At 45.3% G+C, this 26,575-nt stretch overlaps 1 protein-coding gene across 1 annotated transcript in view; it reads right to left on the bottom strand.

The window, feature by feature from the left end:
• Window positions 1-13,382, bottom strand: part of TNR (tenascin R) — a 425,309-nt gene extending 411,927 nt beyond the window's left edge. Inside the window, exon 1 of the mRNA XM_007989404.3 lies at window positions 12,786-13,382. The gene's annotated coding sequence lies outside the window, so the exon portion shown is untranslated. The remainder of the gene's footprint in view (window positions 1-12,785) is intronic.
• Window positions 13,383-26,575: the final 13,193 nt, after the last annotated feature.

The following is a 26,575-nucleotide window of genomic DNA, read 5'->3' as shown; positions in this document are numbered from 1 at the left end:
GATACTTGACACAGCCCTTCCTAGACATTAGCACAATGCTAGGAAGTTATCTTTGTGACTCCCCCTTTACTCCAACCAGATTGGAAGACCCTCAAAGACAGGGAGCCATCTGTCACTGAACTTCACCTTTAGTGAAGCCACGGTTTTCAGCCTTTAATGAAATGACTGGCACAGAGTAGATCTTTAATAACAGCTTGTTGAAATAGAGAACACTGGATGAAAACCCATTTGTTCATTCACTCAACCAATATTTACTGAACGCCAACAGAATTCCAGGCTGGGAATGCAACTGTGAGTAAGACAGATAGTGTCTTTATTCTCACCAGGTTTATATTCTGTTGAAAGGGAACGGACAATAAGGAAGAAATAACATACATATATACTATGTTGGCTGGTGATAAATGTGATAAACAAAAATAAAGTGGGAGAGTGGTGACAAGGAGAGTTATTTTAGATAAGAGTACTACAGTGGGCTTCTCTGTGGAGCTAACATTTGAGGCTACTGACCCGCTGCACACACAGGCTTTGTCTTCTGCGGTTAGTGGAGGAATGAGGTGGAAGATGCTTCCTTTGCAGAGGCCGTGTTCAGTGACTCAGGCTCCCAAGATGTCTGCCTGGGGGCAGAAAGCCAACGATATATGACTTAAAGGAAGCTTGGCCTCTATAGCATTCAGCACTAAGCTACTAAGGAAGCTACCTCAGAACACATTGTAGAAATAAGAGGACTCGAAAGGCCTGGTGCCAAAGTCTCTAAAGGACACCCCAGGCCCTGCCCAGTATCCACAGAGATACTGCAGAGCCCATGGAGCTGGTTCTGTCTTCTGGCCATCGGAACAGTGAGTCTTCTTGACCTTTGTGATTTCAATGACCAGCCCAATTACAGGACCACAAAGGGAACCATAAATGTTTCAACTGACAGGTGTGGGTTAGTGTGGTTGCGATCTCAATTCTGTCACTTATTGCCCTGTGCTATCTTGGGCAAGTCACTGAAACTCGATAGTAATTCTCCCATGTATAAATTGGAAGTAATTAATAACAGTCATTTTGCTTACCTTCACCAATGGTTGTGCAGATTAAATATAGCATATGACTATGAAAAGTATAAAACACAAACAAAATGCAGGAAATTATTATTTCTACTGGGGGAATAAACATTTTCAGAGTACTGGTTAAGTGCCCAGAGTCCTATATATGTTGCCTTATTCAATTTTCACAAAATTATGGATAGTAATTATTATTCCCATGTTAGAGACTAGAAAATGAAGGCTCAGAGAGGCTCAATGATTTCATTAAGAGGGGACAGCGGGCAGAGCCAAGATTCTGGTTCACATTCACTGACTCCAGAACTCATGCTTACTCTGTGTCCTGCTGCCTGTGGGTAGTTGTTCCAAGCCTGGCATGGGTTCTCAGCCCTGAATCACCTTACCCAGAGCTGTGATGCGCCCCCCTGCCAACTGTCTCCGCTCAGCACCTGATGCAAGAACTAAACCCTAGCTTCTAACCCAGCCTGCACTGGGGTTCTCAGGCCTGCCGGGACCCCAGTGCATCTCCTCTGGTATGAGTCTGCCTCTTGGCGTGGTTTGCTGCTGTGTCTGGCATGCTGTGAGTGGCTATAAAGTGCTGAACATCCCACCTGCTTCTTCTGCTGATACCCTGCTGTCATCTCCATCTCTGACTCCAGAGCAGGGATGTGCCTGGGCTGCCCCTGCATTGCCCCATACCTTCACCAGCACCCCCTGCCTCCCCTTGAATCTCCTGGAGGCTCTGGCTACCATTAGTGCTCAATTTATGGCCTCACAGCTGAACAAGAAACCTCCACAGGAACAAATTGGGCTTGGCTGTATCTGCCATCCATATTCCTGCCCAGCTGGACCAATCATTTCAGAATCCATTTTAGGAATTTCATTTTTCGTGATGGCAGATCAGAGTTAAAAGAAGTGGCCCACAAGTGGATGAGTAGTTACAACTTTGGCCCAGATAATCTCCAAAGTGAATAAGCCACAAAGTGAATGAGGCTTTTGTGGATAGACGAGAATTGACACTACCTTGTGAGATTGGATGAAGGAAAACCCATTTAAGAAAACTCACTTACTTTGGACCTGTATTCTTTTCTCATCTTGTGACAGTTAGATGGGACCTTGTTAAAAAAAACAGAATGACTCCCCAAGGAAGAGGGGTAGGACTGGCAGAACCAAGCCCCATAGAGAAATAGTGACTGCTCTGGTCTTACTTTCAACCTGACCTTTGTGGTTCGGACCAAGCTTGTACGGACTGTAATTGTCCAGCTCCTTGTGTCACTCTCTGGCAATGGGGAACCTGGAAGGTTTCTGTGTGATGCTCAGAGACAGCATAGTCATTAAGTGCACAGAATCCCTGGGTTCAAATTCTGGCTCTGCCGTTTGTCACATGTTTTCAGGCAGGTTTTGTAAACTTTGTGTCTTGGTTCCCCCATCTGTAAAATGGGGGTAACAATAGCACCTCATTCCAAAAGAGATTGTTGAGATCAGTTAGTTTCTATACATGAAACACTTAGATCATTGCCTGAAAATAGTTTTTGTTATGTAGACGTAAGCGATTATTTTGCTACTGAAAATAGAGGTGGAGCTATTTGGGGACCCAGCTGGTGATTTCTGGACCCAGGAGATCCTAAATATCCCCAAATCAGAGCTCAGGTAACCATTTGCCACAGTTCCTCCTTCATCACTGGCAGGCCCTGGTTAGGCCAGTTGCTGAGCCTGGCTCTGGAGTGAGATGCAAAACGTTAGAAGTAAAAATGCTATTTTTCCTCTCTTGTAGGCTTTTGCCACTGGAAAATAATCTCTTTAGCAATATTTGACCTTAAGAACTTAAAATGAAAAGGTCAAAACATTTCAAGTAGTGGGAGCTGGGTCCCTTCCCAGATTTCCCACTGTCACAGAGTTAGTGAATGTCAGGTGTGGTTGCCAGAGGCCCACAGGAAATAGTGAAAACAGTGGAACAGGGTGAGTGCAGAGAGAGAGACAGGTCTCTGCACTTCTCACCATCTCCTGGGCCTTCAGTCACAAAGAAGGATGCTGCTTGGGAGGGCTCTGTTGGGTCAGAGTGAAGATATGGTGGGAGAAGTCACCCCAGGCCCTCTCGGGACTTTCGTCCCTTTCCCTCCCAGTCTCCAAGAATGGCTGCCTGTGTTTCTCATTCTCACTAAATTAAGCTGATAAAACACAAATGAAAAAAAGGGGTAGGGGTAGAGGGGAGGGCATGGCACACTCTTGCCTTGCATTTTCATAACTCAGGCACGGTGCCTCAAACCATTTTTAATGAGAGACTGACTGATAGTGGTCTCCTCTCCACACCCCACTTGGAACAGATCAGGGTGCAGATCAACAGCATGCTTTCCTCCCCTCAAGAACATCTCACCTGGCCCCGCTCCTGGATGAAGGGTGGCCCACAACGAAATTCAAGCCTTGGCATGATTTGTTGGCCTCTCGAGGGTCCAGTATGGAAGGGCATCCCTAGTTAGCCAAGACACACTTCCCAGGGAAACCACGCCCCGGTGGGCTACACTGCTGCTTCTTGCCTTGTGAGGGAGTCAGTAATGAGGACATAGCCAGGCCCCACCAGGGGAAACTTCATGGAGATAAGAGCTATCTTATTTGGTCAGCCAACCTTCCCTTGAGCTCAGAGGCCTTGCAGCTAGGGAGAGCTGGGGACAGCATGAGAAGGGAAGAGGACTCAAGGCCACTGCCTATCTCAAGAATGCAATGTCTCATTCCCGCAGCCAACCTCAGGCCAAATAGGGCCTCCTCCACTCCATGGGGAGAAGATATGTCAACATATGCTGACATATATGAGGGCAATCTTGTGCCCCTGATCTCCAGCCTTGAAATATACACTTCCTGTCTGGAATTCCCACAAAGTGAGTACTCTATTAATTGAAGAATCTCTATGTGCTAAGGGCTGTTACACGTCTTTTTGTAGAAAATGACATCTCATTTAAGAGACACAGCAATTCTGAGAGGTAGGAGCTATTTATCCCATTTCATGGGTGAGGAAACTGGGCTCAGAGAAGTCAATGGATTTCCCCATAGTTACACAGCCAGTAAGTGGCAGAGGCAAGATTCAAACTCTTGTTGGTCAGAGTTTCATTGAGTGTTTCTGCCTGGTGAGCATGGGCAGCAGGGGATGCAAGGTCAGTGGAGACACTTAGACAGTGGAACTGGTCAGGTGGGCTTTGCAGTCACATCCCATCTGGAGGTCTGAGGAGCTGAAACCTGGCAGCTTCCAAGGTAGATGAAAAGCCTACCTGCCTCAAATTGTTTTATTTAAAGCCAGGCTCCTGACTGTTTGAAGCAGCTTGTTTTTGGCAGTGCTTTTCCCTTTTTCTCTTTCTTCTTCCTGTTTTTAAACAGCCCTTGCAGGAAAGGGGAGCGCATCGTTGCTGGGCGCCTCACTTGCAGATGCTCAAAAGACCTCTGTCCCTCCTATCCCATGGCTGGCTCCAGAGCAAGGCAGCTGGGCTGCGTGTGAGCGAGTGGGCACACGTGCTCACAGACAGCTCTAGTTTGCAGAAAGGCAGGAAGCCCTGCATTGATCTGCACCTGAAGTATAGATACAGATGAAGTCTTTTGCTTTTATAGTGAGTTTCGCTGGCATTAAACTTCATTTATATCTCTATAAATATATACGGCTTTGAATGGGAGGCTTTATGGCTTGCTTTATAAGTTCCATCTCTCTGTGGCACGGACTGGGTCACCGTGAGGAGACAGTCCCTTTATAGGCAGCTCTGGCCTCTGCCCTTTTCAACATAACCACTTGCGGGGCTCTCATCTGGTGTTCAGGGCCCTGTCCATCTGCCCAGCTGGCCATCTCTCCTCCCAGCACCTGGACAGACATGAGCTCTCCAGCCCTGGCACTGCCCTCTCCTCTGTCTGCCTGTGCCCTGTCACCCCTGGCTCACAGCTGACCAGTGTGAGGAGGGAGAGAGGGCACTGTGACTGTCAGCTGATCTTCTCTCCACACCTGTCCCTGGACCCAGGCACCACAGCTGACCTTGGTATTGATAAATTCACAGGGAACATCAGGAGGTACTTACACAGGACAAGCTGGCAAAATCTGGTTTATTATGGCATATGTTTGACAGAAATCCGTTTAGATAAACAGACTATCCACACAAATGCCAGTGCTCAGTGGCTACAGGCCTTACAATACTTCATGAAGCAGGCAGCAGCTTCTCTCCGGATGCACTTGTGGAGATAAATTCAAAGTAATCTATATAAACTCAAACCTTTGAAATTGCACACCATCAAAAAATTCAAACAATTACTCTAGCCCAGCCAAGAGGTGGCTGTTAGATGTTCTTCTTATGGAAAACATAATTATAAAGGAAGGAAAAATGTTTCATAAATAAAATTCATAATGGCAGAAGAACCTGGAGGGAGGGGAAGGTAGAAAAAAGGAAACTCAAATGTTCATGATGTCTGGCTGACTGCAGAATAGGGCTCAGAAACCCTCCTTAAGGCTCAAATTAATTTCAGTCTAGTACAATTTCAATGTAATTAATTGGGAAGAGGCACCTTTCAGGTATTTAAAAATATCAGATTGGCTCTTGGTGCTAAAAGAGTAGGAGAAAAAATAGCCAACATATGCTTCTAAAATCAAGGTGATGTAAAACAAGGGCCAACCCAACCCATTAGCACTTGAGGAGCATATAAAATCCAGGTCAGCCCAGATAATTGCTACCTTGTTGAAATACCAAGTACCCCGAGCCACACCCAGTCCCCAGGCCATATTAAATAGCAGGTGGCACAATCTGGGCTAGGGGACATGTTCCATGCCAGACACTGTACCAGGTACTTTGTACTCATGCCCTATTTAATTCTCATAAAAGTAACTTAAAGAAGATGTGATTATCTCTATAGGCTTTTGGGGATGAGGGAAGGAGGGGACGCGTAGGAATTCGAAGTTCAGTTTCCTGTTAATAACTCCCAGGTCTTGCTTCTTGATGCCTTTGCCCCATGGGCTCTGTGTACATGTGGCCCAGAGCAGGGGAGGGATGACTAAGATACAACCAGCAGAGAGAGTGGAAGAACTTAGGCTCTGTCCAGGTGCAGTGGCTTCTGCTTATAATCCCAGCACTTTGGGAGGGAGGCCAAGGTGGGAGGATCACTTAAAGCCAGGAATTCAAGACCAGCCTGGGCAATATATAAAGATCCCCATCTCTACAAAAAAAAAAAAAAAAATCAAAAAATTAGCTGGGCATGTAGGTGCATGCCTGTAGTCCCAGCTCCTCAGGGGGCTGAGGTGGGAGGATGGCTTGAGTCCAGGAGGTGGAGGCTACAGTGAGCCATGATCATACCACTGCACTCCAGCCTGGGTGACAGAGTGAGATCCTGTCTCAAAAACAAAACAAAACAAAAACAAAAATAACAACAACAACAACAGCAAAGTAGGCTCTGTTCCAAACAGATTTGATCGAAAACCAGCCCTGCCACCTACTAGCTGTGTGGCCTTGGGCATGGACGTTAGCCTCTCTGAACCCCTCAAGAGCTTGGTTTTATAAAATGTGAGGGCTTTATAAAAACTTTCTGATTTTCTATTGGTTCTGTTCAACCCAGAAGAAAGTCATTTAGCATCACTGTGCCTCAGTTTTCTCACCTGTAAAATGGGGACAACAGTATATATCATGAAGTTTTACTCACTAAATGATGTAAAGTATTTAAAATGTTCATTAAGACAGAAAACATTTATTAAGGGCATTCTCTGTGCCAAACACTTGGCCAAAATTTATAGTAAGCACCCAGTAAGTGTTGGCTAGCCTTATCATTAAGCCATAGAAAGACTCAAGCTGCCAGGGCCCAGGAATGTGAATTTTTAGGTGGACTAGGGTCAAAGACCAAATTCCAGCCCAGAGATATTGCTAATGTTAGCCATCTTGGGTTGATAATGTCCTAGGACCAATGTTCCAGGCTTCCCCCTTTGTCTTTCCTCATACCATGTGGTTTGAGGAGGACACATCCAGATTTAAGTAATCACAACTTCCTCCTGGGTCCTGGTAATAAACCTTTATTGAGTCATTTATAGCCAGAGCATAAGACGTTATTATAGAAGCCAAGTTGGGGTGCCCTTCACAGTACCCTGCTGTAGGATAGGGGTCCCTAGGAGACCAGGCTGGAACCCTTCAATAAACTGTAATGGGTCTGTTGGATCATTTGTCCCTGACCCCAGAACTCCTTCCCCCATTTTGAAGTCTCACCTTGTAATACATAACCCAGAGACATGCTCCCCAGGGGCGAGGGCTGCACTTCTTCCTGCCTGCTAGTACCTCTCTGGGATAAGATTGGGGCACTTGAGTGGGGAGAATAGATGAGAGTTTAGCCTCCATGCTCACTTAAGCTTTGGCTGTTGTACTGATTAGCAATAAGAATCTGAATATAGAAGATAAATCCAATTCATTCATGTGCACCAGCCCAATGAATCCTCCTCCATTTGCCTCCAAGAAGCCACCTGCTTGAACTTCATAGCAAAAAGGAACAATTTTAACTCATGGGAGTGTCATAACAAGAAAGTTTGCGGATCACGAGGTCAGGAGATCAAGACCATCCTGGCTAACACAGTGAAACCCCGTCTCTACTAAAAAATACAAAAAACTAGCCGGGCGAGGTGGCGGGCGCCTGTAGTCCTAGCTACTCAGGAGGCTGAGGCAGGAGAATGGCGTAAATCCGGGAGACGGAGCTTGCAGTGAGCTGAGATCTGGCCACTGCACTCCAGCCTGGGCCACAGAGTGAGACTCCACCTCAAAAAAAAAAAAAAAAAAAAAAAAAGAAAGTTTCCTTTTCTTACTTGATTGGAGAGTAAAGCAGAGGCAATTGGCAAGAATTAAAGGAGGGGAATAGGAAACAATGCAAGCATCCATTGATGGATGGATGAATAAACAAAATGTGGTACATACACACAGTGGAATATTATTTAGTTATAAAAAGGAAGGAAGTTCCGACATGCTATAACATGGATGAACCTTGAGGACATTATGCTAAATAAAATGAGCTGGCTACAAAAGGACAAATAGTGTATGATTTCACTTACATGTAGTACCTAGGATAGTCAGGTTCATAGAGATAGGAAGTAGAAGTTGCCAAGGGCTGTGGGGGGAGGAAATGGAGAATTAGCATTTAATGTGTACAGAGTTTCCATTTGGAAAAATGAGAAAGTTCTGAAAATGGATGATGGTGATGATGGTTGCATACAATGTAAATGTACTTAGTGTCACTGAACTATATGTTTAAAAAGGAGGAAAAGAGAAAACAAAAACAAGGTTGCTTGAATTCCCTTTGCCAACTGGCATATTATTAGCTTGATGTGTTCAAAATGTACCAATACAGTTGTAATTCAAAGTCGTGTTTCCAAGGCAAAGATACAGTGGTTCTTACATGTGATTGGAAATAGTTTTTGAACAACCTCATTCCAATTCCACCTTCCCCACTGGACTGTCTCTTAAGAAGATGAAACTCTAGTAGGTAGGAAATCTCATCTTTATTAGCATAGCCCATAATCAAAATGAGGCAAAAGTATATCTCTGCACTTCTGCCAAATCATCTGCTGGAATTGGCTTGTGGACATCATTCAACTTTGTATTTCCATATTAGGGAGTCCTCACTTTGGCTGTCTTCTAACTTTCCATGACATGGTGGTTTAGCAACCAACATTTTACTCTGTGGGATCCCAGCTGGCAGAGATGATTCAGGAGCCTTCCCCTAAAAGAGCTGGCTGGATGCATTGAATGCATTCTCAAAGGCAGGTGATCCCAGAAAGGGGCAAAACCCTGGAAGAAGGTGCTATAGTAAGGTCTCCAAATGGAGGGAGGCAGAGGACATGAGCACCCTCTGAACATGTAAACAGGTCTGTGACCTACCTGGACACATTTTAAGCTCTACTAAAGATTCTAATCCAGAAACTCTGATTTCCTTGTGGAAGACCCTATGTACAAATGGTGCACAAAATTTCCCATCTTTATCCAGTGGCCCTTAAACGAGGGACAGAGTAGAAGAGAATTGGACAGGCAACATGTCCAAACTGGTTACATATGTTTGTACACGTGTGCTGATACCACACATGCACACACACACAAACACACATTCACCAAAGTTACTAAACCTTCTGATAACTCCATTAGTTCTTAATGGTAAAATGCAAAAGAGTAATACCTTACCCAGCCCACAACCCAGGGATGGGAGCAGGGTTAATGGAGACATCCCTGGATAGAGCTATGTTGGTACATGAGTTTCTGTAAGTGGCTTCTGGTTCTAAATTTACTCTTAAATAAACAGAAACAGCACCCTCCTCCACCATGACCTTTGTGGATAGGGATGAATTTCATGGCATAAGCTCTATCACAATGAACTCTCCTCTTTCTTTCTTTACTAAGCTCACATAGATACTCTTTCCTCAGCTCACTCTCCCGGAGCCCAGATGGGAAGATTCATGACCAGCCACCAACTTAGAATATCGAATTCTAAGTTTTTAATACAAATTTCAAAATCATCTCTACGAACTCCATCAAATAACTCAGGTCAGCTCTGAGGCAGTTGCCTGCAGGAGCTTCTACAGTTTCTATTCACATTTGATTTTTGGTTTCTATAAACGGTTGAAATGACCACTTGGCTTTCTAACACCATGACCTTAAGGCTGGGGTGCAGAATGTACCCCTCCCACATCTTTGCCACTTACCCAGTAACAATAGCCTCAGAACTCTGAGGTATTCTCTGGAAAGTCTAGGGTTTACATACCACATCTATTAAGTAATACATTCAGCAATACATTTCCACTGCAAAATGTAGCAGCGTAAGGTATGTTGATAGAAGTCAGAAAGTGATGGGGTTGGGAGAGGGAAAAATTGGAAAGAAGCACAGAGAACTTTTGTGCATCTTTTTTGGGGTACTCAAGTGTACACAATTGTCAAAACTTAATCTGAATACTTAAGATCAGCGCATTTTATTATATACAAATTACACATCATTTTTTTCAATAACAAAAAAGTAATAGTGGCCCTTTCCAGGTAAAAGATGGCAATCTATGGCCATGGAGAATAGGGCAGAGCAGCTGACCTCCTCCTTCCATCTTTCCCCACCACTCCTCATCTCCCCAGTCCTGGGGGGCAGCCCAGCAGTCGCCCCTGCACAGTGAAGTGGGGTTGGGCATGAGAACTTACTTTGTCTCCAGATTACTGGCCAGATGTGACAGCCAGGAATGCTGCAGAAGTGGCATTATATGTAAAGTGAGTTTGCATCCACTTTCCCACTCCTCTTCTAGTGGTTCTATACGTGGTCAGAGCCCAGTTCTCTCCTGCTCCTTAGTCATCCTTGCCACATTCAGAGCCACAGAGGACTCAGTGAAGGTGGTCCCAGAAAAGGTTCATAGAGAGAACAGTCACCCAACACCCAAAGCCAAGACATCTATGGCAACATGCCCCAGATAGGGTGGCTTCAGCTGGGATCTCTGGGGCACGGTGATGTGGCAATCAGGTGCATGACATCAGTTCAGCCTAGATGCCACCAGCCCAGGGTTGTCTCTTTGCAGTAAGCCCAGAGAGCTCTTTACCTGACTCTTGGCCATCTTATTAGCTGAGAAGTAAAGGCCACCAGCACCTTGAGACTTCTGATTGATTCTCATTCTTCACTAGAGAGAGGCCATTGCTCCACACTGAGTTCCCTAAAAGGCTCTGGCTGCAAGTCTATCCATTGGGGAGCAATTCATTCCTTCTCTCCTGCACATGAGCATTACTGCATTTCCTAGGTGAGGGAATATTAGCAGGTTAGAAGTTCTATTTCTGCTTTTGCTATCCTCTGGCCTCCCACTTTAAGCATCTGTCTCTCCATTTTTAAAATGGGTCCAATAATGTCACTGAGCACTTTTTTTTTCAGAGAATTTAAGGGCATTAATAAGATAACGACCACTAAGTATGGTGACTTCAGTAATAAACAGTGGTTTTGGACAGGGTCCACTGCAAGGGCATAATTTTAAAAAAATCCTTATCAATGTGTCATGCAGAAATCCATCCACTCACTTGTTCAAACCGGAAGATTTCAAGGACAGGAGGGTTTGGAGTGTTAAAATATTGAATGAGTCAGTGTTGGTTTCTGATGCTCTGCATTTATCTATTTCAGTCTTTCTTCCCTACCCTTACAACCTCTGACTTCACTCTCTTCCTGGATGCATTCTACTTCCTGCCATTCTAGGGAGATGCTAAGATTTCTGGATCCAATGCCAAGTAAAAAAAGAAAAGTGGTGCCATTTCACTCAGAACTATGTCTCTCACCCGGAAGGCTCCCAGCCAGAGGTGGAGAGTATTTTCTTCGTCTTGGAGAAGGGGCCCATAGTGCTGAATTAAAAATAAGACAAAGAATCACCATTCCAGGGTTCATTTGGGGTTGGAAAGAGTGAAACCACCCCACCCTGCATATGTATCTCCCCTGTCTCAACACACTTGAAGAAAGTGACCAGAACCATAAATAGTTAGGGGGTCAAATCAAGGAAAAACTTGCTCCTACAACAAGCCACATGTCTTTCAAGTTCCCTGTAGGATGCTGGCTCTATGGAGACTTGAACGATTGAAGGAAATCCGCAACACCACTTGTTGAATGACTCAACCAGGTAGGCGTGGCCAGGACTGAATGGGGCAGGGGCAGGCATATACTGTCTCCAAGACAATACCAAAGCAGATGCAGGAAATTGACTGAACATACTTCAGAGAGGCAGAAAGCAGGAGAGATAGAATAATACCTTGCAAAAAGTAGTAGCAGTGAAGAATGAAGTAATAATGAGCTACTGTTTGCAGAGCCTCTCAGTGCTGAAGGAGAACAGAGTACTTCTTGAAGCCCTCCTGAGTCTGGGACAAGTCTAAGTTTGTTTCTGCTTGCCCGAGACATATAGAGACAAACCTTTCTTCTTAGTTGTTTTTCACTACCAGATGCCCCAGAAAACAGGGCAGAACAGATTTTGTCCTCTTTCCAACCACCCATAGCCAAGGATGACAGAAAAGTGGAGGGTACCTCCTGCCTCCTTGCAAATGTAATATAACCCACATCAGCCAATCTCTGCAAAGCTCAAGACACTAGCACTTTCCTACAACCATAAAGTCAGAAGGGACCTCAGCCCCCCAAAGCCGCCCCAGCCTGAGCTTCACCTGTTGCACCTGCCCACTTGCCATGGGTTCACACCAGGAGAGAAAGTAAAAGGTCAGGTTGGTCTCTCTCCACAGCAAGAGCCCAGAGAATCCTAGGAAACTGACATTTTACAAACCACCTCTCTAAAGCTCTTTCAGAGGTGCATAACTTTTAGCTCTACCTCCACTCCCAACCCCCCAGGCTTCCTTTGCAACTCTTTTCCACCATGGATGGCTTGTCGGGAGAGAGTTAAAGAAGGTGTACGACTAATTCCCCAAACCCTCTCGCTTATCTACAGACAAAAAGAACAGCCCTACATGGAGACACGCAGAAACCACCGGCAATTTAGCTCAGACCTCACCTGTCTTATGCAACAGTACACACACACACACACACACACACACACAAACACACACCCGCAAGGCCAGAGTCCACATCCCCCTTTAATTCGGTAAACATAGTTTTGCGCCTTTCTTTTCCCTACGCAGTACCCGACTCTACTGGCCGCAGAGAAATAGATGTAACCTTAGTGCCAAATGCCTTGCAGGAACACACAGACACACAGGAACCAAAATGCATCTCATAGCTCTCCTTGGTGCTGAAATCACGTTAGCGAGAAAATCAAAGGAGCGAGTGCTCCGGACTTACCCAGGCTGGGGGTGGGCGGCCGGGGAGCGAGAGGAGCTTCCTGGGAAGAAAATTCTTGTCTGCTCAGGTTGAAGCCAGCTGATGCGCTCACCTAGAGAGCCCACCTCTTTCCCTTCTCTTCCGTTCCTCCTTTTCTAGGAGGAAGAGACAAGGCTTCACGAAAGAAATGAAACCCAAGCTGTCAGGGCTACGGGTGGAAGGAGAATGAGGAGGTAACCAAAATAAGATCAAAAAGTCAGGTGGCTTCACTCCACTAGTGGTAATTCCTTGGGTCAGAGAGGACCCCCTTCTCTCACTCTCCCTGGGTCTGCCCCTGTCTCCTCTGCGTGTTGAGCCAACAGCCTTAGCACAGTCGGTTCCTGCCTCTGACGTGAAAGAGAGGAGGAAGCCTGGGACTGCTTTGCTGTCTCTCTCTCTCTCTCTCTCACGCGCTCTCTCTTTTCCCCTCTTGCTGAAATTTCAGCAGCGTGATTTTTTTTAAGCCTCCGTTTTTTCCATCCCCCTACAAGCAGCCCCCTAGTGGACAGAAAAGAAAAGCATCCTAAATCCTCTTAAACAGTCCAGATTCAGGCTCAGGAATACTCCCCGCACCCAACTCTTGGGGCTGCCTCTGCATAGCCAGGGTCCTGAAGAAGATAGAGGATTCCCTCTAACCAACCCAGAGAGGAAGAGAAAGGGGGAGGATGGAAGCTTTTGCAGATCCTTTGCCCATGATTGTAGGAGAAATCCAGGGTGGAATGGGATGGGCGAGTGGTTAGGATAGAATGTTTTGGAATAAGGTCAGTTGTGGGGTTCTCAAGTGGCTTGAGGTCCTCACTCAGCAGAAGAAACCCTCCAAAAAGTCAGGGTCTGCAGCCAAGTGAAGTATGTGTATACGTAGCACGACCTAGGCATGGGAATGCCTAAAGAGGCAGAGAATGCAGGCAGCTGGCCCTTCATCCAACTCCACAATATAGCTTTTTTTAAAGCTAGCAAGAAAACTATCCGAAAAGATATGGCCTGAGATCATCTCAGAGGCAGAGACAGAAGTGACCTTGATGCACATTTATGGAGAACCTTGGCAGAGAAGGAACATCAAGGGGTCACTGCTTCACAGGCTCATAAGGGATATCTAACATTCACTTTTAAATGTACAGGCACACAGCCTCCCGGAAAGAGTCCTAATACTTACATCTAAAAACCTGAGTCCTAGTTTCAGTCTGCCACTTGCTTACTGGACATTTTGCTTCTCTATGGCTCAATTTTACTGTTTGTAAAATGTGGATAATGCTGCCCCCTCCCTACTGAATGGAATGCTGAGGGATTGGAATGATATAGAGACATAGAACCTCAGGATCGGCAGGGAGTTTAAAGGTAATCTTATCCAAACACTCTTCTTATATTTGATTCACCCCTGGCAAATAACAATAGCTAACATTTATAGAGTGTTTATAACAGGTGCTAGGCACTGTTATAAGCCCTTACATGTATTAGCTCATTTAAGCCATACAATAACTCTATAATGCAGAGGCTATTATTGCTATTCTATAGACTAAGAAACTGAGTCACAGAGGAATGAAATAACTTTGCCAAGATCACACAGCTAGTGAATGTCAGGGATGGGAATGGAACCTGATCTATCTGACCCTGGAGCTTCCTCTTTGAATTACCATGTACTATAAATATATACTTCAGAAGTGACATTTGAAGTAAACAGAAGATAGCACCATAGTTATCATTGCTTTTATTTATGACAAAGTGCCTAGATTGTTATAATAAATTTATATGTGGCTGAGTTTTTAAAATAAAATATTTACCACTAGGGGTGCCAAACAAACTGTGGAAATTGCTATTACTGATGAGAATCTCCTAAGAAAATTAATTCTTTTGGTGATTTGGGTAGTTTCACATGTACAAAACTGGCTTTAAATCTTATGAAATTGGAAACTATTGGGTTTTAACATCAGTTCAGAAGACACATCACTCAATTTCTGTACCAAAAGCAAATTATTGCCCAGTGCCTAACACAGTGCAAGAATGGAGCCAGCAATTTGAAGAGCTGAAATGTTGCAATGCATTCAGGTAATAAGCACTTAGTGAGAAATTGACATTTTCTTCAGAATTTCAGAATTATGAATTCCTTAGCTGAGGTGGCTTACTTTTTCTGACTTTTTTTTTCTGTTGGATCAAAAGTGGATGAAGTAGGACAAAGATGGTATGTGACAATTAACAAATCATGGTCCCTGTCCTCAACAGAGGTAACAGTTCCTCAAAGAGGGAAAGAAGGAGCAAGAAACAAATGACTGCAATTCAAGGACTAAGTGCCAAGACCTTGGGCAGTGAGCACATGGAAAAGACAACTGCCCTGGTTTTTGAGGGCTGGGGGAATTCCTAAGGCATGTAGCATCTAAGTTGAGGCCTGAAGAATCAGAAGCCTTACCAGCAAAAAGTGGGTGAGAGAATTAAGCTGAAGGCATGGCCTGTGCAAACTCGTGGAGGAGGGAAAGAGCACAGTATGAAACTTTTGAAGTAAGTGCTACCCTTCCACTGACAAATGGGGAATCTGAGGCTCATAAAAGTTAAGTGGCTTGCTCAAGTTCAGGCATCTAATAAGTATAGAACCCAAATCAAATGCACATCTATTTGACTCTAAAGTCATACCCTTTGTGAAGCACAATGATGTCTTCTCTCATCACTTAGAAGTACCCACACCATTTAATAGAGTGTTTCAATAACATAGACGTTAACATAACCGAGTGAGGATGTAGTAACTACCAGGAAGCTGGAAGTATGATCTGTTACTATTAGATGAGAAATCCATAAAAAGGCACTAGTCAGTTCAAAAAAGGGGGAATTTCGGATGGCAGGATTTTTTTCTGGTGGAGGCACAATTATTAAATGTATTGGGAAGTAGGAATATTTCAGAAGTACAGAGACATTAGAGACTTGCATTTGAAATGGAGATGAATGTAGAAAGGGCTAAAAGGAAGTTTCAGATTAACTGCTCTGGGAGCCCAGAGGAAGGAAAAGTCCTTTTTCCTAGGAGGGGTGATGGGAGACTTCACCTGGGAAGTGGCCATTCATCTGGACCCTAAAGAATGTAAGTTCAGAAGACTGCTCCATTGCACCTAGACATTTTATAAATAGAAAACATGAGATCTGAGTTGTCTTAGTGAATAGTGAGACACTGATTAGAGGGAGAGTAGAAGATCATTGTAGACAGAAAGATGTGAAGCTTTGGAATATGGATGGGTTTGGGAAGAGTGGAGAAGTGAGATTGATGGATGAATTTGATTTTGGATATGTCAGGCTTTGGGAGAGTGAAACTATATATTATAATAGAGCTGTCCTGGCAGTGGCTGGAGTATGTTTCTGGAGCTCAGATTACAGACCTGGATTGGTGATTTACATCTGGAGCCCATTTATGTGGACATGAAAGTTGCTGGATAGAGACCACCAATAGGAAAGAAAACAAAGACGACTGAGGGCAGAATCCCAACCCTATTTCCTTGATTTCTGGATTAAGTTTTATATTTCTTCTTTAGTCCTTGTGGCTGAAGTGCTTGATACTCAGAAAATAGCCTGAAAATACTTACTGATTGGCTCATAACAATAACCAAATGTGTAGTTGAAGATGATATTGGGACTGAGATCAGTTACTTGTTCTTTGGATCAGTTACTAGTTCCTTGGCTTCTGATCTACTTCTAATGTCAAGACCCCTCAGTCACCATTCCTCTTTGGAAACTGGTAATCATTGGCCCCTGGATTTTTTTTTTTTTTTTGATGGAGTCTCACTCATTCTGTCACCCAGGCTGCAGTGCAGCACAATCTCGGCTCACTGCAACCTCTGCCTCCCAGGTTCAAGCTATTATTTTCCTGCCTCAGCCTCCCAACTAGCTGAGATTACAGGCATGCACCACCACCCCAAGCTAATTTTGGTATTTTTAGTAGAGATGGAGTTTCGCCATTTTGGCCAGGCCAGGCTTGAACTCCTGACCTCAGGTGATCCACCTGCCTCAGCCTCCCAAAGTGCTGGGATTACAGGCATGAACCACGTGCCCAACCAGCCCATGAATTTTTGTTTTCTACCTAGCACTCCAGCCCCCAAGCTCTCCTCCACCAAACTGAGCATCTCCTTAGGCACCCAGCTATCTCCAGAGAATCAGGAGCCACTATGTAGTGAACTACCATGGTGGAATTTCACAAGGAAAATCCATACCATGCCCAGTATTCCAGAAAGCTCTTGAATCAACCCTTCCACTACTTGAGGTCTGTACATAGGGACTCAGGAAGTGAAACTGTGGCTTTTTGACAGAAAAGTGAAGGAAACCTAGGATCCAACTTTGAGGTACGGCAGGTACAGAATAGCCAAGGGAGCTCTCAATTCCTAGGCTAACCTAGGCCCCCATCTTGCCACTGTTTCCATGAGCATAGAAAGAGAGGAAGTTTGGCGTAAACGCCAGATAAGACATGTGATGACCTTAGGGCTCTGGCCAAGAAGAAGGGGAAAAAGGAGCAGTGGACACTATCTAGATGATTGATCAAGACCCCAAATCCTGTCCTATCCAGGTAATGCTTTGGGAGCAAGTCTTCCTATTTCTCACTCACCCTTCCTACACAATTTCTGACCTTGCAAGCCTGTGTTCACCTGGCCACAGCTATGTAGGATTTTAAATTATTGCCCTTTCATCCTATGAGGATACAAGCTTCTTGGGGGCCAGAACAAGGTTTTCATTTAGGAAACATCTAGCACTGTGGGGCTTGGTCCATTCCCACTCCCAGACAGAACCTGGGAGAGGGAGCGTGCTGGAAAAGAGAGATGGAAAGAGGGAGGGAGAGATGGAGCCAGGGGAGGGGGGAAGAGAGAGAGAGAAAGACAGAGGGAGAGAGAAAGAAAGAGAGAGAGAGATGGGCTTCCAACTAAGTCTGCTAGGTTAAGAGAGAAAATGGAATGGATAGACTAAAGGTTCTTACAGGTGGAGACAACATTTGGGGGGCAATTTTCTTTTTTCTTTCTTACCCCAAATACTTTCCCCATAGCAAAGGTGAGAAGACTGGGTACCCCATATGGTTTTTACACATGACTCTACCCACCACTGGAAAGAAGAGCCCTGCTATGAGCTGCCAACTGTGTGCCTCCACATCTCCTTACAAGAGCATTCACCACCACATTCTGCAGGTAGTGGGCTCAGGAGTGTTAGGCACAGAGACCTAGGAAATAAATGGCTTCCCTAAAGCAATGAAGCAGCTCAGTTCTGCCAGAGAACCCCAGCACTGGGGGAGTACAAGAGTGTACAGTGTCCCAGAGTTTCCCATGGAGCCCTGCATGCACTCCCATGCACAGCCCCTGATCATGTGTGGACTAGGGGAGCCTCTGCAATGGCTGGGAACTCACACTTTCCCAGCACTTACCATACAGATAATCAGGAGTCAAATGTTCACACCATCCTAAGGAAGCTGCCTGGGGAACTTCCAGACATTTAAAATAGGGGTCTAAGCACAATGTGATACCCCCTAGGCCCATGGAGACAGTGAAGAGCAGAGAGCAGATGTTGCCAACAGTAGTCAGACTTGCCTAATTGGCACTTCCTAAAAGCAGCCTAACTCAGGAAGGACAGCCACTTGTTAGGACATTGTGGGGGCATTCAAGCATTAGGTGGGTGGTTTTAGTAAATGACTTGTTTACTCCCTTCCAACTGAGATAATGTGGGGTTGTGCTGGACTAATGGCTAAGAGGTTTACTTAGAAAGGACTATTGCAAGACTTGGGGCTTCTTTTCTGGGAAGTGGAGGAGGAACTTCTTAAAAATGGCAATGAATAAGCTGCTAAGTACTGGGTTAATTTTTTTAAAAGACAAAAATAAAAAGATGACCATGAGGATAGTGTAGTTCAAACGGTTACCCTCACAAGGAGCTAGAAAAGGCCCTGTATCCCTAAAGCCAGGGCTGAGCTGGGTTCTGTCCCAGCCTGACTCAGCAGGACTTGGTGACCTCATTGCACAATAGGGATGATGTCTGGGAAAAGTTCCGGAGAGCCAGCTGCCTGCCACAGAGACAGGAAGGTTGGAGTCACAGGCAGGCACTGGCTGGGGGAGGGAGCATGAGAAAGTAGCCACAACAAGCAATAATGAGCAAAAGAAATCTGGGTGGCCAGGGGACTTGCCTGAGCTGGAAAAGAAGGTGGATGGTTGTACAGCTCCAAGTTCTGCCAGCCCAGGAAGAGCCAGGATCTTCCTGCTATGTTAGTGGAATAGGTGGGAAGGGACCCTACCCCTGTCCCAAATCTCTCTCCTACCCTGGTCCCACAAGATAGTAAACACCATTATGGTAAACTGTGACAGCTATCACTTTGCCTGCTGATCTCTCCCCAACCCATTTTTCTAGAATCGGAACCTGCCCATCCCCCACCCTAGGCACTAACCCGGCCATTTGACCTAGGCCTGGCCAACAGAAGTTCCCCATTTCCCTAGACACAGTGATGGGTTCAGTGCACATGTCCCAAGCAGGTCCTAAATTCTCAGAAATTAGGAAAGAGAAGCACTGTTTCTAATGGGCTTCCCAAGTAGGGACCATGTAAGCCCAGAGTTGACCATGGTTATCTTTCCTAGCTTTATGATGGAATCCTATCCACAGCAACAAAAAATGACATCGATACCGAGCAGGAAATAGGGCCAAATACAGAAAGAAATGGAGCCCAGACAATGTTGAGCTCCTAGATCCACCCATCCCTGAACTCCTAGGTAGGAGAGCCAATGAATGCTCCTTTGACTTAAGCTAATTTGTGTTGGGCTTTTGTCAAGCTGGCTTACCTTTTAAGTCTTTGAAAGTCCCTGGAAAAATTCAAATTCCCATTAGGTGTACCCCTTCAGCCAGGTGAAAAACACCTAAATGGGAACCCAAGAACCAATAGTTGCCTGGGCCCTGGGAGCAGGAGCAGGAATGGAGAATGAGTTGGGCATTCAGGGAGGAAAAATAAACACTTTCTTCTCCATCATTCTGCTGGGGACAGGTACTGAGGCCCATGTGCTTTTCCTGGGGAGTGTGGAGAGAAGGGCCAGTGGAACTGTAAAGCAGCCATTGGTACATCTGAATAGAAGACAGGGAGTCGTGGGGTGGGCCTACCCAAGAGTACACACTTGTTATGAAGCTTGTGCGCTTGCTGTGCTTTCCAGATGGAAAGGTGCCGTACCCAGGGCCAGATACTGCTGGCATCACGAGGCTCTGCTGCCTGCTTTGTGGAGTACCCGCCTGGGTGGGGATGGTAGTCCCAGGCACCGTGTCCATCCATGACAGAACTGTTCTCCTCCACTCCAGGCTCGCAGCATGGAACATCTCCTCTGAATACTTCTCAATCCTTTTAGCTCCTCTATGGGCACAGCTGGCTCAGAGGGCTCTGAGCAGCATCTTTCTATTCTGGGAAACTACAGCCACGAACCCATGTGAGCGAGTTTACACCATCTCTCTCTGAGACCAGAGTCCTGCCCTTTCTCCTCCTCTGTGCCTCAGGCTTCTGCATGTTGTGTGCCTGGCCCACTGCACCCTGCCTGGGGAGAGTGGGGTGCTGGGTGATGGAATGCTAGCCAGCGAGGGATGCGACTGAGCCCCAGCTCCCCAGCCTGCCTGCCAGCCAGCAGAATCGTTATCTACATCCAAGAGTGAGCCAGGCTTCCCACACTAAATTAGCAAGAGCAAAGCAGATGTCTCCTTTCAGTGCAGCAAAGGATTATATGGGATAGAGTCAGCTTATTTCCCCTTATGTTACAGATAAGGGCAAGTGTGGGGATCAGAGTAGCTGCCTTTCCTGGCCCAGGACCACACTATGAGTGGGCGGACTAAGGTCAAGGCTTCACTCACCCCCAGCCTGGTTCTGCTCCTGCCTGGCTACCCCAGGCAAGTTTCCTTCCCCATAAACTTCTGACTCTCATTTTAGTATTCATTTCTTATGGTCTCTGAAGAAGGAATAGAGGCCATATTTTAGGTTTCATCTTCTTTTGTGTTGGCCACTTTAGAAACTTCACATTCTTGCCCTGTCTGCCCCCTTCTCCCTGAGCCCACTCCCTGTGGGAGAGCTCTGGTCTGAGACACTAAGCCCTCCTCCCTTCTCTAGATGTTCTCCCCTGCTGCGGTGCATACAAAGTTCCTCATCAGTAGCCTACAGGAGTTAATGTGGTTTGATTGTTTGTGTCCCCTCCAAAATTCATGTTGAAACTTAATCCCCAATTTAACAGTATTAAGAGGTGCAGCTTTCAGAATGTGATTAGGCCACGAGGGCTTCACTTCCCTCATGGATGGGATTAGTACCCTTATAAAGGGGATGAAGACAGTGAGTTTGAACCCTTTGTGTTCTTGCATCCCTTCCACCATGTGAGGACACCGAGTGCAAGGTTTTATCTTGGAGGCAGAGACTGAACCTCTCTGTGCCCAAAATCACAGCCCAAAATCTGTGAGAAATAAATTTCTGTTATTTATAAATTACCCAGACTTGGATATTTTGCTATAGCAGCACTAATAGACTGAGACAGAGTGGAGGGGCCAGGGTCCTTGCTGGCTTGTCATTCTGTGATCTCCCACCATCTTCAGCTTCTCAGCCTGAGTTCTGGCTGGTGAAACCTTCCCACCTGAGATGGCCAGGTTCACACCTCCCTCTCTTCAGCACTTACACTCACTGCAGGTGGCAGAGAATAATTGAGAAAGCATGGCTTCCTACACAGCCTGCCTGGGTTTGAATTCTCACTCTGGCATTTATACTCTCTGTAAGTTTAGGAAGTTACTTTCAGTTTTCTCATGTGTAAATTGGAGATCGTCACCAGATGGGGTGGCACACACCTGTAGTCCCAGCTACTGATGGTGGGGAGAGGGACTGTGGGAAGGGAGTGAGAGTGAGACAAGAAGGTTGCTTGAGCCCAGGAGTTCATGGCTGCTGTGCATATGATCCTGTCTGTGAATATCCACTACACTCTAGCCTGGGCAATACAGCAAGACTCCATCTCTAAAATAAATAAATAAATAAATGAATTTGATATTATAATCCTCCCTACTTCATAGGCCAGCTGTGCTAATTACATGAGTGCATTCATGGAAAGCCCTGGGATGGCACATTCTGCTGCCAAGTGCTTCATTCATGCTAGCTGTTATTCAGCAAACATTTTTGAATGCATATCAAAAAAAAAAAAAAAAAAAAACCCTACCCTTGCTTTAACTTGAGTTGGTCCTGACTTTATGTGTAAATCTCCTTTTTGGGGTTAGCACCTGCCCCCTTGCCTCTTGGTTGGCTGAATGCTGATAGGACTCTATGGCTTTGGCTCTCTGGGGCTTTGTCAGGTCGTACCAAGAAACACCTCTGAGGTGAAGAAGGTAGGAACCTAACCTGGGGTGTGGTAGAACTGGGTTTAAACTTCTGTTAAACCACTTATAAGATGTGCAGCCTCTGGCTAATTCCTTCTCCCTCCATATCTCAGATCTTCCTTCTGAAAGAAGTGGTCATCATGGGGACCCCCTCTTGATGGTTTATCGGAGGAAATCATGGATGAGTGTTTCAAGAGCAGTGTCCAAAACGTGGTAGAAATTCAGCAGGGTGTCGAGGGTGAGGGTCTGTGGCACATGCCCGATCCTGCTCCCTCCCTGCTCAAATGCCACCCCTCAGAGAGGTCTTTCCTGACATCCCCTCTAAAAATGGCCTTCCCAAGGCACTTCCCAGCACTATTTTTCTTAATACCCCCTAAAGCCAGTTGACATTTTATATTTCCTCCTTCTATTTGTTCCATTTGTCAAATTCTCCACTGCACTGACCCTCTCAGAGGGCAGGCCCTCTGCCTGAGTCTCATCCCCAAAGTCTAAAGCGGTACCTGGCTCATGCGGACATATTCAATAAATGTTGCCACTTGAGAGCTATTTTATATTCTAGTCATTTTTGGTTCCCTCGTGGCATGTTTTATGGCAAGTGGCAAGGTTTTGAATCTGGCAGAACAGAATTTAAAACTTCCCTTTTCTACCTTAAGAAATGAACCCTGAGCTCCTATTCATCCTTTTGTAAAACAGAGGGAATAATATTTATACCACAGGATTATCATGAAGATTAACTGAGATGGTGGTGTCTAGAACAGTGACTGACACACAGAGGTAGCTCACGAAACCCTTGCTTAATTGGTAAGTGCAGGAAGAAAAGATGGAAGCAATTCCCTGCTTATCTGAGGCCCCACCTGCCCCACCTTTCTTTCCTTTCTTTCCTCTTTCCTTCCCCTCCCCGAGGCTGGCACACGGGGGACCCTGCTGATCCTGCAGCAACAGGGCATCTGTCTCTCTGAGTTCCTGCTGGCAGCAGCAATCTGGATCAGCATTAGAAGTTATTACCCTTTAAAGAAAGGGTCAGCCACTATTTTAACTCAAGTGCCACAAATAGGAAACAAATTTTGCCAGAGGCACCAGAGTGGCTGAAGGAACATTTCTCCAATTTTCACAAAGGCGTCACCAATACCCATTGGCACTTTGGCTTTATGTTTGGCTTTTCTATAAGGCCATTAATATTCACTTCCTGTATCTCTTTTTTCCTTTTTTTCCAATCTATGCAAAGTCATTCTCCTTCTTGTTGCTTCTATTTTTTTTTTTTTTTTGAGACGGAGTCTCACTCTGTCGCTAGGCTGGAGTGCAGTGGCACAATCTCTGATCACTGCAATCTCTACCTCTTGGGTTCTCCTGCCTCAGCCTCCTGAGTAGCTGGGACTACAGGCACATGCTGCCGTGCCCAGCTACTTTTTTTATTTTTATTTTTTAGTAGAGATAGGGTTTTGCCATGTTGCCCAGACTGGTCTCAAACTCCTGAGCTCAGGCAATCGGCCCATCTCGGCCTCTCAAAGTGCTAGGATTACAGGCATGAGCCACCATGCCCAGCCTCTCACTTCTATTTTTATCTCTCTCCTTTTTTTCAGCTTTTGTCCTTTTCTTCTTTCCTTAAGAAGCAAGCCTCCTCACACTAGTCTCAGTGCCATGTATTCCAACCTTCTCTCACTGGTCCCTTACTCCCAACCCCATCTTCCTTGCTCTGCAGGTGGACAGAATATGGTAAGATTTCAGTATCTGGACATAGGAGCAGGTAGAAGGCCCAATATTGTGGGGCCTACATCACTGGAGAAAATTGATGCTACTGATCTCTGTCCCTCTCTTTTCAAGCTGTCAGAGTGAAAGCACTGGGCTATCCCTGCCACACGATTTGATCCATTATCCTGTCGATAAGTAGAAAGAACTACACAGTGAGAACAAATACAAAGACAATGTACTCTGCGGGGCTTCCGAAAGAAGGCATCAGAGTTGTTGGGTCTGGGCTAGTTTGATTTCATAGTCTTCTCATCCCCGTCCAAGAGTCAATCTGTAAGACTTCTATAAACCACACACAGGCAGCTCACAGAGCACGGGCTCTAATCTTGGTGTTCAACCAGGGACCTGCCACTCTCCTTTGGGCCAGTAACCCTACCCTTCATCATTCATATATAGCCTCTTGAGCTTACATTTTCTCTTCTGTCAGATGAGAACAATAATCTCTACTCAGCTCTGCACCATTTAGAGCATGTTCTGGGGAACAAATGTGAGGCTGCAGGCTCTAGGCATTTGGAAAAAGGGTGGGGAGGGGCTTCAAAAAAAGTCTGTAAATGAATCCTACTTTTTTCCCTGTTAACACGGGTAAGTGGAGGTCCAGATCACAATTTTTTTTTTTTTTTTTTTTTTGCAAATTTGAGGAAAGCCCAGATTCAGAGGAGCAAGTCCCATCTGAGATGGAGTATTTTCTCACTTGGAATAGCACAGTTGGAAGGTGTCAACTCAACAGCTCAAGTCAGATTTTGAATACACTTGGCCTCAAGGCAAGCTATTCCTTCCTGTATCAGCATCCGAGCTTCACACATCCCATCTGAGCTGAGCCAGGGCTGGATCTCAGAAGACACACGCTCCTGGGGCCTTTGCTCAGTCTGAAGTGAGGGGCCTAGCCTTTGTCAGAATGTGATATGGTGCTGGGTGCCTTGAAGTGACTGGAGTCCATGGTACTGTGAACCTGAATGTACCAGCCACTTAGGAGTAATCCAGAGAAACCTTTTTCTTACAAGGAACAAGCTGAGTGGCCCTGGATTTTAAAAAATGAAAAGTGTTTTAAATGACACAGATATTTAGGCTAAAGGAGAAAGTTAGAGGAAGATATATTAGGAGAATATATATATGCACATATACAAATGAATACATTATTATGAGCCAGGCATTGTGCTAAGCACTTTACATGCTAGATTTCATTTATTTAAGTGCTTAAGAAGAAAAATGGAGGAAAAGAGTTGTCTAAGTTGCTGAGAGCATACATTTATCCTGTACCACAGAATGAAGATGAATGAAAAGCCCTGGTAAGAAAGTCAGTAAAAGGATCCTACACAGAGACCATTTTTAGTCTGGGCTGCTAGCCAGAGGTATCTAGAAGAAAGGAAATAATGAACTTGTAGAATGTCAGAGCTGGAAAGAGCCTCAAAATGCATCTTGTCTAACTACCGTCTGTTCCATCTTACAGATGAGGCTGCCGAGGTACGAAGAAGGAAAGTGGCATATCCACCGTGACACAGTTGGTCAGATCCAGTGCCCACTCCTCGGCCAGGGATCTTTCAGAAAAATCTAACAGTGTCCTCAATCTCCCACCAGCTAGATTTTTTTTAAATGACTGTTCTTATGTTGCCCAAGCTGGTCTCAAACGCCTTGGCACAAGCAATCCTCCTATCTCGACCTCCTGAGTAGATAGGACTGCAGGCACACAACCCTGAGCCCGTCAGCCAGATTTTTAAGTTACCATGTTTCATGGACCAGAAAAGTCATCTCTCCTGGAGTGCTGTACATGTCTCTGCTATTCACTTGTTAACCTGTGAATGAGTAATTGCCATGTGTTGCCATTTCCATGTATCACATAAAAAAGTCTCTTTTTGCTGATGTCCAGGCTTACCAATCCAGCACTAGAAGTGATGTGCCCTCCTTGGCTTCCTAATGCATCTGCTCATGGAGCCAGCCAGCCAGCTTTATCCTGGATTATGATCCCAATGTCTTTATTGAGGTCTGGCCCCTAAACACAAGAAAGCCAGGTTTGGCACCTGCCATTTGAACCTGTTTTTGTTTCTTGGGACCTTAGATTCACAGGAGGTTCAAACTTATAGAGATCCCACGTGGTATCTAGCTCAACCCTACCAATTATAGAGCAGCAAGATGACTTGCCCAAAAGTGGCACAACTGGTTAAAAGCTGTGATGTCAGTGCCTCTGCTCACTTCCTATAGGAAAGCACTAGTGTTGATTATGGTCATGTACTAATAGATCACTAGTACCAATGGATACTGGGAGAGTGTCACTGCTGGGACCACAGTATGAAGAGAGAGGAGTGGCAGGAAAGAGCAGCATCCAATCAGCCAGATACTGGTGTACTGCACACCTGATCAGGGAGGCTGCAGGAGCTCTGCTGCCTTGCATTTGCCCAGAGAAACACTTTACACTGTACAACTCATTTACATCTCATTTGACCTTTAGGAAGGACACAGAACAATAATTCTCAGTTCCACTTCCCAGTGAGGTTGTACAGGTTCAAAGATAAATAATTGATATCAAATAACAATATGATTTAAATATAAGTGTAATATAAATAATAAATGATAATAATGTAGTATCAAATAATTGACTATGTTCACATAGCAAGTAAGTTATGGAGACTGAGGCCCCATATCTCTAGGGGTGTGCTTCCTATACAATAATAGCCATGATAATAAATGACATTTATTTAGCATTTACCAGGTGCCTTGCACTGTCA

This window comes from Chlorocebus sabaeus, chromosome 25 (genome assembly GCF_047675955.1).
Source record: "Chlorocebus sabaeus isolate Y175 chromosome 25, mChlSab1.0.hap1, whole genome shotgun sequence".
NCBI lineage: Eukaryota > Metazoa > Chordata > Mammalia > Primates > Cercopithecidae > Chlorocebus > Chlorocebus sabaeus.
This window is presented reverse-complemented; position numbering and strand designations above follow the sequence as displayed.